Here is a 12,723-nt window from a genome sequence, read left to right on the forward strand (position 1 = left end):
TTTATTGCTTAGTTCGGTCGTTTACGTTTTATAATCATTTCATGAGCCAAGAAAAAATGTTGCAAGTACACATTAAAATAGAGAAAATGCATACGAATATAATGTACTCCGTATTTATAATACATTAATAAAATGGTCAAAGGTTATACTGTTTGATGACCATTATACTTATCAAAGAGCTAATAAAGCACAATAACTCACCAGTTGAAACCTAATTAAGGCTCAACTCATAATTATTATTGTATACTCAACATGTAAAACCCACAATATAATAGCATATATATGGTAAAACCATGTTGATGATGTAGCTAAAAGAGCAATTGAAACATAAAACCACATTATGTTTATTTTATTTTTATTTTATTTTATTTATTTTTTATTTTACAAAAGAACTAAGAAAAAAACTAATAATGAAAATATAGCAATTGCCTACGACAAGCACATCCAGACAACCAGTGAGTTAGTGAAACCCAAGCCCGAGGAACTTTTCGGAAAAACCACATTATGTTGTCACAATATATAGGACTTGCATGTTGCGCATCACTTGATCAATGTTATCAAGAGTTTAATTAACTCTGAGTAGTAATAATAGTCCTTTCATATTTCTCCAATGACTTAACCAACTCATTAAAATTCTTTCCATTGCCAAATCCACCACACCCACCCTTTTGATAAAACTTGCCATCTTCTCCTTGAATCATACACCCAATTCTTTGTATCACCTCAATGAATATAGTAAGCCTATCTCCAATAGGCTTTGTAAATGTTTGGATTATAACACCTTCATGGTCCTTGTCCACCTTAAGCCCTAGCGCCTCGCATTCTTGTATTTCCTCCTCCGTTAAGAAACCGCTAGCCACCGCCTTTAGTTTTTGGTAGTAATCGCCTTCTGGTGGTGGCATGAAGTCGAATAATGACGTCTTCTTCATCTCTCTTAGGGTTTTGAATATATCGTTAGTAATGAGAGCCAAGTGTTGCACTCCTGGACCGTTGTTACGTTTTATGAACGTCTCAATGGGACTTTTAATTGTCTGACCATACACTGGCTCGCTGAAGTTTAGGAAAACAGATTCGTCGTTGTTTGCTAAGAACACGGATTGGAGTCCGGATTCGGTGACTCCAACTAGGTCTTCGGCTGCAAACTCTACGAACTCGTGGAGACCGGTTATCCTCATTATGTATTCCATGACGGAGGCTAGCTCAGGCACGCTTCATGCGGCGTGGTCTAGGCTATTGAACCCGAATTCGGTTCCTGATCCATGTACTTGAGTAAATTTGGGTAGAAAGTTGTTGCAAATAGATGTATGTGCGTGGCTGACCAATCGAAGGACTACATCACCGAAGAGATGGACCTCGGCGAGGAGGGTATGACCGTCCTCTAAGAGGATGGGAGGGGAGGAAGGGCGAGCCCCGGCTGCTACACTAGTGGCGTAGGCGGACTTAGCATCGTCCACCTCAAGGGCAATAGCGCGAACTCCAAACCCATGAGTGGACATAAAAGAGGAGTGGGATTCATAGTTAAACGTAGGTATGGAGGCCGTTGGAGACGAAGATTGAGTGTAAGGAGCGGTGAAGAGGAAGCGGAGGTCACCGCTACGCAACACGTAGGAGGCGTGTACAAGGTTGCCGGTAGAATGGTCAGATTTGGCAACGGTAGGCATGCCAAGCCCCTTAGAAAAAAGGAGGCTCGTGTTGGATGCGTCACCACACCAAAACTCGATGTGGTGGAACCTTTTTACCTTAAATTTATCTGATTTCGGGTTTGATCGCACAAACTTATGAAAGCTTTGTAGTTTAAATGACTTTTCATGACTACCATCAACTTGATTTGCCATTTTTTTTTTCTTGAAAACTCTACTATATATATAAAACTCAACTCCGATCCAAATACAACTTATGATCGAGGTGATTACTTGTATTGAACAGGAATTGAATGAGGAAGTTTATTAATAGCTTAGAGCCTTTTATAGAAACTTTAGTACCCCATTTTCTAACGAATGCATGATGCATGAAGCTTACGCTATGTTGTACGTTAGCACACAATAAGAAATTAAAGATTCTTTAAAATTTTGTCATGACTTACTGAATGATGGATCTAAGTTAACTCCTTGAATCCACTTTAAAAACAAATTAAAGATCCACTTGAATTGTTTATATTACTAACAATAATCAAAGACTAATAAACCTGCAAAATTTGTAGTCATATTTTTTAATCACATCACATGCATGTGATGCATCTTGCTTGGCCATGATAAACTACCCATCTTTTGTAATTGCTTGTCTTCAATTTTCAGGAACTCGATTTGATTCGATCTGAAAAGCAAGGCATTTGAATTTCTAAATTGGGATAAAAAAAAGTTAATAATATTATGAATTTCACATTAACACCTACAGAGTATCGATCTAAAAATGTTTTATATGATTATGCTGTATTGTTAATTTTTAATACTCTGTACATCAATAAAAATGTATAGTCAATGCAAAGTACTTTGTATATAAATGTGATAATAGAAGGGTATAAATTATTTTAGAATAGAGGAAGTAAATAATACGAAAGTGTTTAGAGTTACGTATTTACCAAGATCATTATTATTTAATCCGATTCTAAAAAAGAAATTGGCCGGATTTTTTTCTTCATCAACACTTTTGTTATTCGTATAGGAGATGTCTATTCCAAAGTTTAAAATTTAGTTACAGTAACATAATCAAATCGACCAATAGTTTAAATACAAATTGAAGTCCAAAATATAATTTACTCAATTTGCAAGGTTAAGCGTCATGCATCACATGATAATATTTACGTATAAAAAGACTTACCTCTTGAAGTTCCAAAAGTTATTTGACCAAAGCTTTTACTTGAATTAATTAATGAACTTTACATTTAATTATTCAGTAGTGTACCAACGAATGCCGTGTCGAAGAAACTTACTACTATAAAATTATGGGATAGTTTTACAATAGCTATTATACAATATTATAAGATTTATAACCACTATAAATTTTCAATTCAAACCATACACTTTAGTTTTTAAATCTCCTCCATCCATTCATTTGGTCGACTATATATACTTTGAAAATAATAATATATACTATGAAGGTTCAATGGGCACTCAAGAGGGGGGGGGGTGAATTGAGTGTTAAGTAATCGTTGGCTAATTTTGCTTCTTTTCGGATTATGTGTGAGGAACCAGTTGTGCTGGTTCCCGTACGCAGCGGAATATAAATAAGCAATAAAGAAGACAACAAATTTAACGAGGTTCAGCCAACTCAGGCCTACGTCCTCCTATCCTAAGTTCTTTATTAATCTACTCCGAAAAACAAAGACAAAGAACACTCTGCTGTTTCCCTACTCCGGGAACCAGCAAACCCCACACTCTACTCCGAGTATGCTCTCAACTTACCCTCGTAAGTTCTAAACGTGTTTGAACTCACAAACACTCACCCAGCCTTTAGCCTCTTTGCCAAAGACTCAATTACAAGATCAAAACTCTCTAATGATCTAACTCTCAAAAGTTAATATAGAGAAAATATTAAACACTAAATGCTCTTGTATATAACTTGATGAATGGGATTAGTGCTTAAGTATATGCTCTCAAATAATTGCTCTTTTAATTTCTAGAGAGGCACACGAAATATGTGAAATAAGATGAGTTTATATAAGCTTAGATTCCTAAAACCTAGTTTCCTTAAATCACACAATCTTAGAGAATAAGATATATTGTAATTTTAGGAAAGTTTTTATCTTATTTGATTTAATCACAAAGATAGAATCAATTAAGATAAATACTCCTAGTTTTTAGGTAACCAAGAATATTTCATCTTATTTCCAGCTGCACAAAATATTTTCAAAATAATCTTTTCGAAAAAATCTTTTTGTAAAATCTTTTTCCAAAACAGCAGCTCGAATATTTCGTACAGTGAACCTGGTTCCCCGACCTGGTTCCCTGAATTGAAACATGTTATGAAACCTGTTCCAACTCTGTACCAGATTTCATATCATACTTCAATATACTTTTAAGCACTTATATAACCCAAACATGCAAGCATACTACGGAGCATATTACATGAAAACCTAGATAACATATTAAAGCATAAATCGTCTTTTCTTCATGTAATCTTCAAGACTTGAATCTTCCTTGAATACTTCTATTATGAGCAAACAATCTTTCTTCGAAATATCTTCGAAAGGCTTCTATGCTCCAAGTCTTGGAATCAACTCAACTACTGCACATGTAACATGGTTAATGCACAATAAAGAGTATGTGACTACTTTTCCGCATAGCAGTCAAGGAAACGGTTCATACTGGTTCCCCACCAGTACATAGCACATTTATCATCTAACTGTTTCCTGTATATAGATAAGTTAGTTCAATAGATAACTCATATAGTCAATAACTTATCTAGGGAAACAGTGTTCTATTATAGCTGGTTCCAACCAACTGTTTTCAACACTTATTAAAACCTGTTTCCCATAGCTGTTTGTCATCATTCAAAACTATCAATCAAAACCTAAGGGACTCAACAAATTCCCCCTTTTTGATGATGACAAACTCTTGAAGTTCTTGAACCTGTGGACATGCTCAAAAAGAAAACCGTCAAAAACTTCAAGGACTCAAAACTCTTTGGAACAAGTCAGTTAAGCTAACTGGTCCCCTAAACAGAAAATAGAAAATACGAAATAAAAAGACTCAAACTGACTCAATCTAAACTAGCTAAACCTCAAACTGACTCAATCTAAACTAGCTAAACCTTAGGCTTCAACTTCAAACTACTTCCCCCTTTTGGCATCATTAAAAAGTATCCACAAGTAAAAGCAATGTGCACAAGTTAATGTGCTTATCCATACAATGGCATCAACCACCATTCAAGCATTATGCTGCAAAAAGAGATTAGTCAAACAGTTCATACCATAGCAGAGTTAGTAGTTCATACAAGCCAACAAAGTTCAACCAAAGAAGCCCAAATCCATCCAAAAAGAAAGTTCATGGAATGGAGAGAAGTAGACAGACCAACAAAATCAGTTATTTTAGAATAAACATGAGGGTGAGGAAACAAGAACAGAAACAGCATCACTCCTCATCATCATTCTCGTTCCCTTCCTCCTCCTCGAACTTTGCAACATCTTCTGTATTATCATCTGATTCCTCTTCATCCTTGTCACCATGCTCTGCTTAAACCAAAATCATTATATTACTAAGCAAATTCTTGTGATTCCCCAATCTGTTTCAAAACCACTTCCTGACCTGCTGGTTCCTCTATTTTTTTTTTTTTTTTTTTTTTTTTTTTTTTTTTATAAATCATGAGAGATATGTACTGATTCAGAATGTTCTCCTTGTTGCATAACGAGTGCAAAACTGTTCTCCTTGTTGCATAACGAGTGCAAAACTAGCATCACATCAATCAAGCAAAGAGGTTCTTGCTGGTACCCTTTTTCTCTTGGTTCCTGAAACAGCGTCAATGGACTGTTCCTCCTGCACCTTCTCAGTGAACTTCTTTAATTGAGTTACTCTACTTCGTACCATGGTCTTAGCAGTGGGTGTCTCCTCATAATAACCAACAACCTCTATTTCATCCTTTTCACTCTGACTTTTCTGAATTTCCTCCAACTTCGGGCTTAAGGACATTTATGCTTCCTTCTGATGTTCCCCCTGAGACTGAGCTGGTTCCTTGAGTGAACAGTAACCGAATGAACAATGATGAATTTAAAGCATACGAGAGAGAGAAAGAGAATTTCGAGTGATGATGATTGATGATCTGCACCAAGGGTTAGTGTATATTTTTAACAATGAAGCACAAAGAGAGAAGAAGGAAAGAAAAGAGTTAGTTGAGCCAATAAAAAGCAACTGTAAAGGATATTTTTAAATTGAAATCAAAAATTTGGTAATTATCTTTTACCATAATTATCTCAACCAACTATGAATAAGGCATATGATATGTTTGCCTTTTATATGGGATTAAATAACTGAAATAAGATAAATTCCTTCCAAAAGGAAATATCTTATAGTAATCTTCCGAAAATAAAAGATATTATCGGATGACATATCAGAGCTGGTCTGCTGTTTCCCTTTGCTGGTACCTGTATAGAACCATGTCACGCTGTTTCTGGCAATTCAGCCTGATTTCACCTGTTTCTTACAACAATGATTCTCAATCCTTTTGAGATTTTGAACCATCTACACAACACTTGAAAGATATCAACATAAGTATGTACACACACTATACAAGAGAATACCATTCTAACCAATCATTGAAGGAAGTAATTGAAGCCAATACCTAAAATCTAACTAGACCTAAAAGGACTCTTAACCTACAAAAAGACTCTCTACACAAAGGCTTTGTGAAGATATCAGCAATTTGATCTTCACTTTTACAAAACAACATCTCCACCAATCCTTTTTCCACATTGTCTCTTAAAAAATGGTGTCTTATTTCAATGTGTTTTGTCTTGGAGTGTTGCACAGGATTCTTTGAAATATTGATTGCACTAGTGTTATCACAAAAAATAGGAACACTTTTATAAATAACACCAAAATCTTTCAGCTGGTTCCTTATCCACAGTAGCTGGGAACAGCATGAAGCTGCAGCTATATATTCAGACTCTGCTGTGGATAGGGCCACTGAATTTTGCTTTTTAGAACCCCATGAAATTAGACAAGAGCCAAGAAAGTGTGCCATACCTGATGTGCTCTTTCTATCAACTAAGAAACCAGCATAATCTGCATCTGTGTATCCAATAAGATCAATGGTACTGCCTTTGGGGTACCACAATCCCAGATTTGCTGTTCCTACAAGATACCTAAGTATCCTTCTAACAGCCTTCAAGTGAGATTCCTTTGGATTGCTTTGAAACCTAGCACACAAACCAACAGAAAACACAATGTCAGGTCTACTAGCTGTTAGGTAAAGTAGAGAACCTATCATTCCTCTATAAAGGGAAGCTTCAACATCTTTTCCCTTAAGATCAGCATCTAATTTTGTAGATGGGGGAACAGGTGTATCATAAGCTTTGCTGTTCTCCATGCCGAATTTTTTCAGCAACTCTTTTGAGTACTTTTGTTGATGGATCATTATTCCATCATCCATTTGCTTAATCTGCAACCCTAGGAAGAATCCTAGTTCTCCCATCATGCTCATTTCAAATTCACTCTGCATAAGATTAGCAAATTCATCACATAAAACCTGATTAGTAGCACCAAATAAAATATCATCAACATAAATTTGTACTACAATCAAGTGTTTCCCCCTGGTTCTTATGAACAAGGTCTTGTCTACTGTTCCCCTCTTGTAATCATTTGCCATCAAGAAATTGGACAATCTTTCATACCAAGCCCTCGGAGCTTGTTTCAACCCATATAATGCTTTGTCCAACTTGTACACATGTTGGGGGAACAGTGCATCTTCAAAACCAGGTGGCTGCTCCACATATACTTCTTCCTTTAAATATCCATTGAGGAAGGCAGTCTTTACATCCATCTGAAACAGCTTAAAATTCATGTGAGCAGCATAAGCAATTAAAATCCTAATAGCCTCTAGCCTAGCTACTGGTGCAAACGTCTCATCATAGTCAATTCCTTCTTGTTGATTGTACCCTTGCACCACTAGCCTTGCTTTGTTTCTGACTATAGTACCAAGGTCATCTAACTTGTTTCTAAAGACCCATCTAGTGCCAATGACTGATCTTTCCTTGGGACGGGGAACCAGGTGCCAAACCTGGTTCCTCTGAAACTGATTTAACTCATCTTGCATAGCTAGTACCCAATCAGGATCAGTCAATGCCATTTTATAGTCAGTAGGCTCTACATTAGACAGGAAAGAATAGAAAGCACAAAAGTTTTGAAAAACATTTGTTCTCGTTTGAATCCCCTTATTTATATCACTAATTATTTGATCAATGGGATGAGAAGATTGATATCTATAACTTTTAAAATTAAGACTGTTTTGTGCTTTCTCATTAAGTTGGGAACCAGCATGTTCATGGATCTCTCCTTCTTCTGAGGAGCCAGGAGGATTCACATTCATGCTGTTTCCTCTATCATTACTTACCTCAGGTTCAGGGGTGGTACCTTCTTCTGTTTCCCCTGAACTCATTACCTGTCTATTATTTGAGGAACCATTCGGACTTGGTTCCCCTTCAGAGTCCTCATTATCTTCATTTTCTTCTCTAGGCACTTCATCATTATCATCTGGTGGAGTATTTGGTAGGCCTAGATCTGCTTGCACTTCATCCGTGGGACCAGTATACTGGTTCCCCGTGAAATCCATCAATCCAATCACTTCATCAGGTTGTACCTGCGCAATCTCAGAAGACATGTTAAATTCATCAAAAATGACATGGACACTCTCCTCAACACGAAGAGTCCTTTTATTAAAGACTCTATATGCTTTGCTGTGAGAAGAGTATCCAAGGAAGATTCCCTCATCACTTCTAGGATCAAATTTATCAAGCTGGTCCTTCCCATTATTATGCACATAACATTTACATCCAAAAATGCGAAAATATGTAATGTTGGGCTTTTGACCTTTAAGCAGTTCATAGGGAGTCTTATTTAACTTTGGTCTAATGAGACCTCTATTCAATATATAGCAAGCAGTGTCAACAGCTTCTCCCCAAAAACTCTTTGGGAGACCACTCTCAATGAGCATCGTCCTCGCCATCTCCTCAAGAGTTCTATTCTTCCTTTCTACAACACCATTTTGTTGAGGTGTTCTAGGGGCTGAGAAGTTGTGATTAACTCCATGTTCCCTACAATAATCAATAAAGTTAGCATTATCAAATTCAGTACCATGGTCTGATCTTACCGAGACCAGCTTGTGGGTGAGCTGGTTCTCCACTTGTTTCACCAATGTTACCCATTCTTCAAACGTTTCATCCTTTGTGTGTAACATCATTACCCAAGTGTACCTAGAATAATCATCAACCATAACACAGACATATCTATGACCTCTTCGACTTTGTACTCTCATGGGACCACACAAATCAATGTGTACAAGTTCGAAGGGTCTGCTGGTACTCAAAACAGTTTTAGACTTAAAAGAAATTTTGACCTGTTTCCCCCTTACACATTCAGAACAAACTTTATCAGCTTCATACTTAATGTTAGGAAGGCCTACAACTAAGTCACGTGTTTTAAGCTTGTTTAGAAGTGTTAGGCTAGCATGTCCAAACCTCTTATGCCAAATCCATTGATTATTGTCAGAAACAGCTCTCAAACAGATGGACTTGTCTTGAGGGATTTTATCTAAGAAGGTGATGTAAACATCATGCTTCCTAGTTCCCTCACATACAAGTTCTCCTGTTTGTGAGTTAACTATGTGACATAGGTTGGCTTGAAACTCAACTATATTACCTTTGTCACATAATTGAGAAATACTCAAGAGATTATGTTGCAAGCCTTCAACATAATAAACATCATCTATTGCGTTAGAAAGTGTCTTACCAACCTTACCTAAACCAGTGATGGTTCCCTTGCTGTTATCCCCAAAGGTGACACTTCCTCCATCAAAGGCCACTAGTGAAAGGAATTGATCTTTATCCCCGGACATGTGTCTTGAGCAACCACTGTCCAAATACCAATAGGTGTCTCCCTTCACTCTAGCCTGCAAGAGCAAATCAAACATTAGTTTTAGGAACCCAAACATACTTGGGTCCCTTTTCAACAACATTAACATCTTGTTGATCCTTTCTTCTCCACACATATTTTACACCCTTGCTGTTCTTATTAGCACTAATTTTCTTAGCTGGACATTCATGTATCTTATGTCCATTTTTACCACAATGAAAACACACATGCATCTCTTTAGTCATGACATACTTGCCTCGTTGATATTCTTTGATCCAGGTGGTTTCTCTGGGAGACCAGTTAGTCCTGGTTCTCTGTCTAGTATAACCAAGACCAACTTTTCCTCTGTTTCCTCTTGATGAAGTCAGGTAATTTAAGGATTCTTGAGCATTCAATAATTTGTCCACATGTCTATGACTATCATTAAGTTCTTTTTCTCTGGTTTCAAGTGTTTTAGTTAACAATTCGTTTTTCTCTTTAAGAAAATCAAAGTTACTTTTTAAAGCTTCGAATTGTAGATTAAGCTTTGAAACCATAGAGTCAATAGACATGTCAACAACCACTGGTTGCTTGTCCTTTTTCAGTTGATTGATTTCCGCATGCAAATCACAAATATTACTTTCATACTTATCAATCGTATTACTGACATCTACACTGGTACCTGTAGGGGAAACAGTGAACTGTGCAGCTTTAAGTGAAGCAATTTCCTTGTGAGAGTTTTCCAGGTTGTAAGCCAATGTTTCAAAGGCCTTCAACAAGGAAGTTCTAGTACACGAATTTGCTTTACTTATAGCTACTGAAAAATCAAGAGTATCACTAGTGGTTGATAAGTCTCTAGGGAACCAGGAGGTCAGATCCTCTTCACCATCAATTTGTTCAAACGATCTTTCCTTTTCTAGTTCCACTTTACACTTGTCCAATTCAACCTCTAGTTCTGCTACTTGATTTTTTAGTTCATAACAGACTCCTTCTAGATGATCACAACTAGCAATAGCAATATTACATTCACCACGTTTTTCTTTTAATTCTCTTTTGCAAGTTATGTATGTTTCACTTAGTTTATAGCATTCATCTAGTAAGGAATCAATACAAGCAAGCATATTTTCTCTATCATATTCATGCATATCTTCTCTAATTTGCTCTAAGCTTACCTTGCGTTCATGTAGTACATCCTTCTTTGCCATAAAGCATTTGTTGAATGTACTGGTTCCCTCTCTGGTTCCTGGACCAGTGCTGTTTTCCTTGATGTTTGTAAAGGCAGTTAGGCAAACATCTGAGTTGGGTGATCCTTCTTCTTCATCTGACCCTGAGTCAGAGTCTCCCCACATGGAAGCTATCATGGCATTCTTGTATGCTTGTTTATCTCCGGATTTAGACTGTTTGTCATTCCACTTAGGACAATCTCGAATAAGATGTCCTTTTTCTCCACACTTGAAACATCCTGTAGAAGAAGAATTAGAGTTAGATTTTTTATAGTTTTTAAAATGCTTACCTTTGAAATTCTTTCTTTGATCTCGAAGAGATCTCTCAAATCTTTTTGCAATCATGCTAATTTCATCTTCATCATCTTCTACTGTTCCCTTAAGCGCCATGCCTCTTGCTGGTTCCTTCTCAGACTTAGAGTCAATCAGCATCTCATGAGTCATAAGGGAACCAATCAGCTGTTCCAGAGACAAGGTAGACAGATCCTTTGCTTCGTATACTGCTGTTACCTTGGCTGTCCATGCATCTGTTAAACTACGCAATAATTTTCTCACAAGATCCTCGTCAGATAAATTTTTACCAAGAGATCTAAGATCATTTACAATAGTCATAAACCTACGAAAGCAATCATTGATTTTTTCATTTTTATTCATGGCAAACAATTCATATTTAGACATGATTAAATCAATTTTAGACCGTTTTACCTCACTGGTTCCCTCAAACGCAAGTTCAAGGGTGTCCCATATCTCCTTAGCACTACTGCAGCCAGATATACGATTTGTTTCGGTCTCACCTATTGCTTGTTGTAGTATTGACATTGCCTTAGCATTCTTCTCCAGCAACTTGTAATCAGCAGTGACCAATTCGCTATCTTTCTTGGAAACCTGGTTCCCCTCAACATCTGTCTTAAGAATGATATTAGGACCATTTTTAACTACGAGCCAGCATTCATAATCAATACCCATGATAACATTCTGGATCCTGTTCTTCCACCAAGCATAATTATTTCCATTAAACTTGGGTGACTTGTTGTCATAACCGATTGCACTTAATTCTTGAGTACTCATTCTTAACTCCTCTAGATGTTACTCTTTCGAGAAGCTTAGGCTCTGATACCAATTGAAGGTTCAATGGGCACTCAAGAGGGGGGGGGGGGTGAATTGAGTGTTAAGTAATCGTTGGCTAATTTTGCTTCTTTTCGGATTATGTGTGAGGAACCAGTTGTGCTGGTTCCCGTACGCAGCGGAATATAAATAAGCAATAAAGAAGACAACAAATTTAACGAGGTTCAGCCAACTCAGGCCTACGTCCTCCTATCCTAAGTTCTTTATTAATCTACTCCGAAAAACAAAGACAAAGAACACTCTGCTGTTTCCCTACTCCGGGAACCAGCAAACCCCACACTCTACTCCGAGTATGCTCTCAACTTACCCTCGTAAGTTCTAAACGTGTTTGAACTCACAAACACTCACCCAGCCTTTAGCCTCTTTGCCAAAGACTCAATTACAAGATCAAAACTCTCTAATGATCTAACTCTCAAAAGTTAATATAGAGAAAATATTAAACACTAAATGCTCTTGTATATAACTTGATGAATGGGATTAGTGCTTAAGTATATGCTCTCAAATAATTGCTCTTTTAATTTCTAGAGAGGCACACGAAATATGTGAAATAAGATGAGTTTATATAAGCTTAGATTCCTAAAACCTAGTTTCCTTAAATCACACAATCTTAGAGAATAAGATATATTGTAATTTTAGGAAAGTTTTTATCTTATTTGATTTAATCACAAAGATAGAATCAATTAAGATAAATACTCCTAGTTTTTAGGTAACCAAGAATATTTCATCTTATTTCCAGCTGCACAAAATATTTTCAAAATAATCTTTTCGAAAAAATCTTTTTGTAAAATCTTTTTCCAAAACAGCAGCTCGAATATTTCGTACAGTGAACCTGGTTC

At 36.7% G+C, this 12,723-nt stretch overlaps 1 pseudogene; it reads right to left on the reverse strand.

The window, feature by feature from the left end:
- Positions 1-320: 320 nt before the first annotated feature.
- Positions 321-1,976, reverse strand: LOC110738204 (annotated as a pseudogene).
- Positions 1,977-12,723: the final 10,747 nt, after the last annotated feature.

Source organism: Chenopodium quinoa, unplaced genomic scaffold (assembly GCF_001683475.1).
Source record: "Chenopodium quinoa cultivar QQ74 unplaced genomic scaffold, ASM168347v1, whole genome shotgun sequence".
Classification (NCBI taxonomy): Eukaryota; Viridiplantae; Streptophyta; class Magnoliopsida; order Caryophyllales; family Amaranthaceae; genus Chenopodium; species Chenopodium quinoa.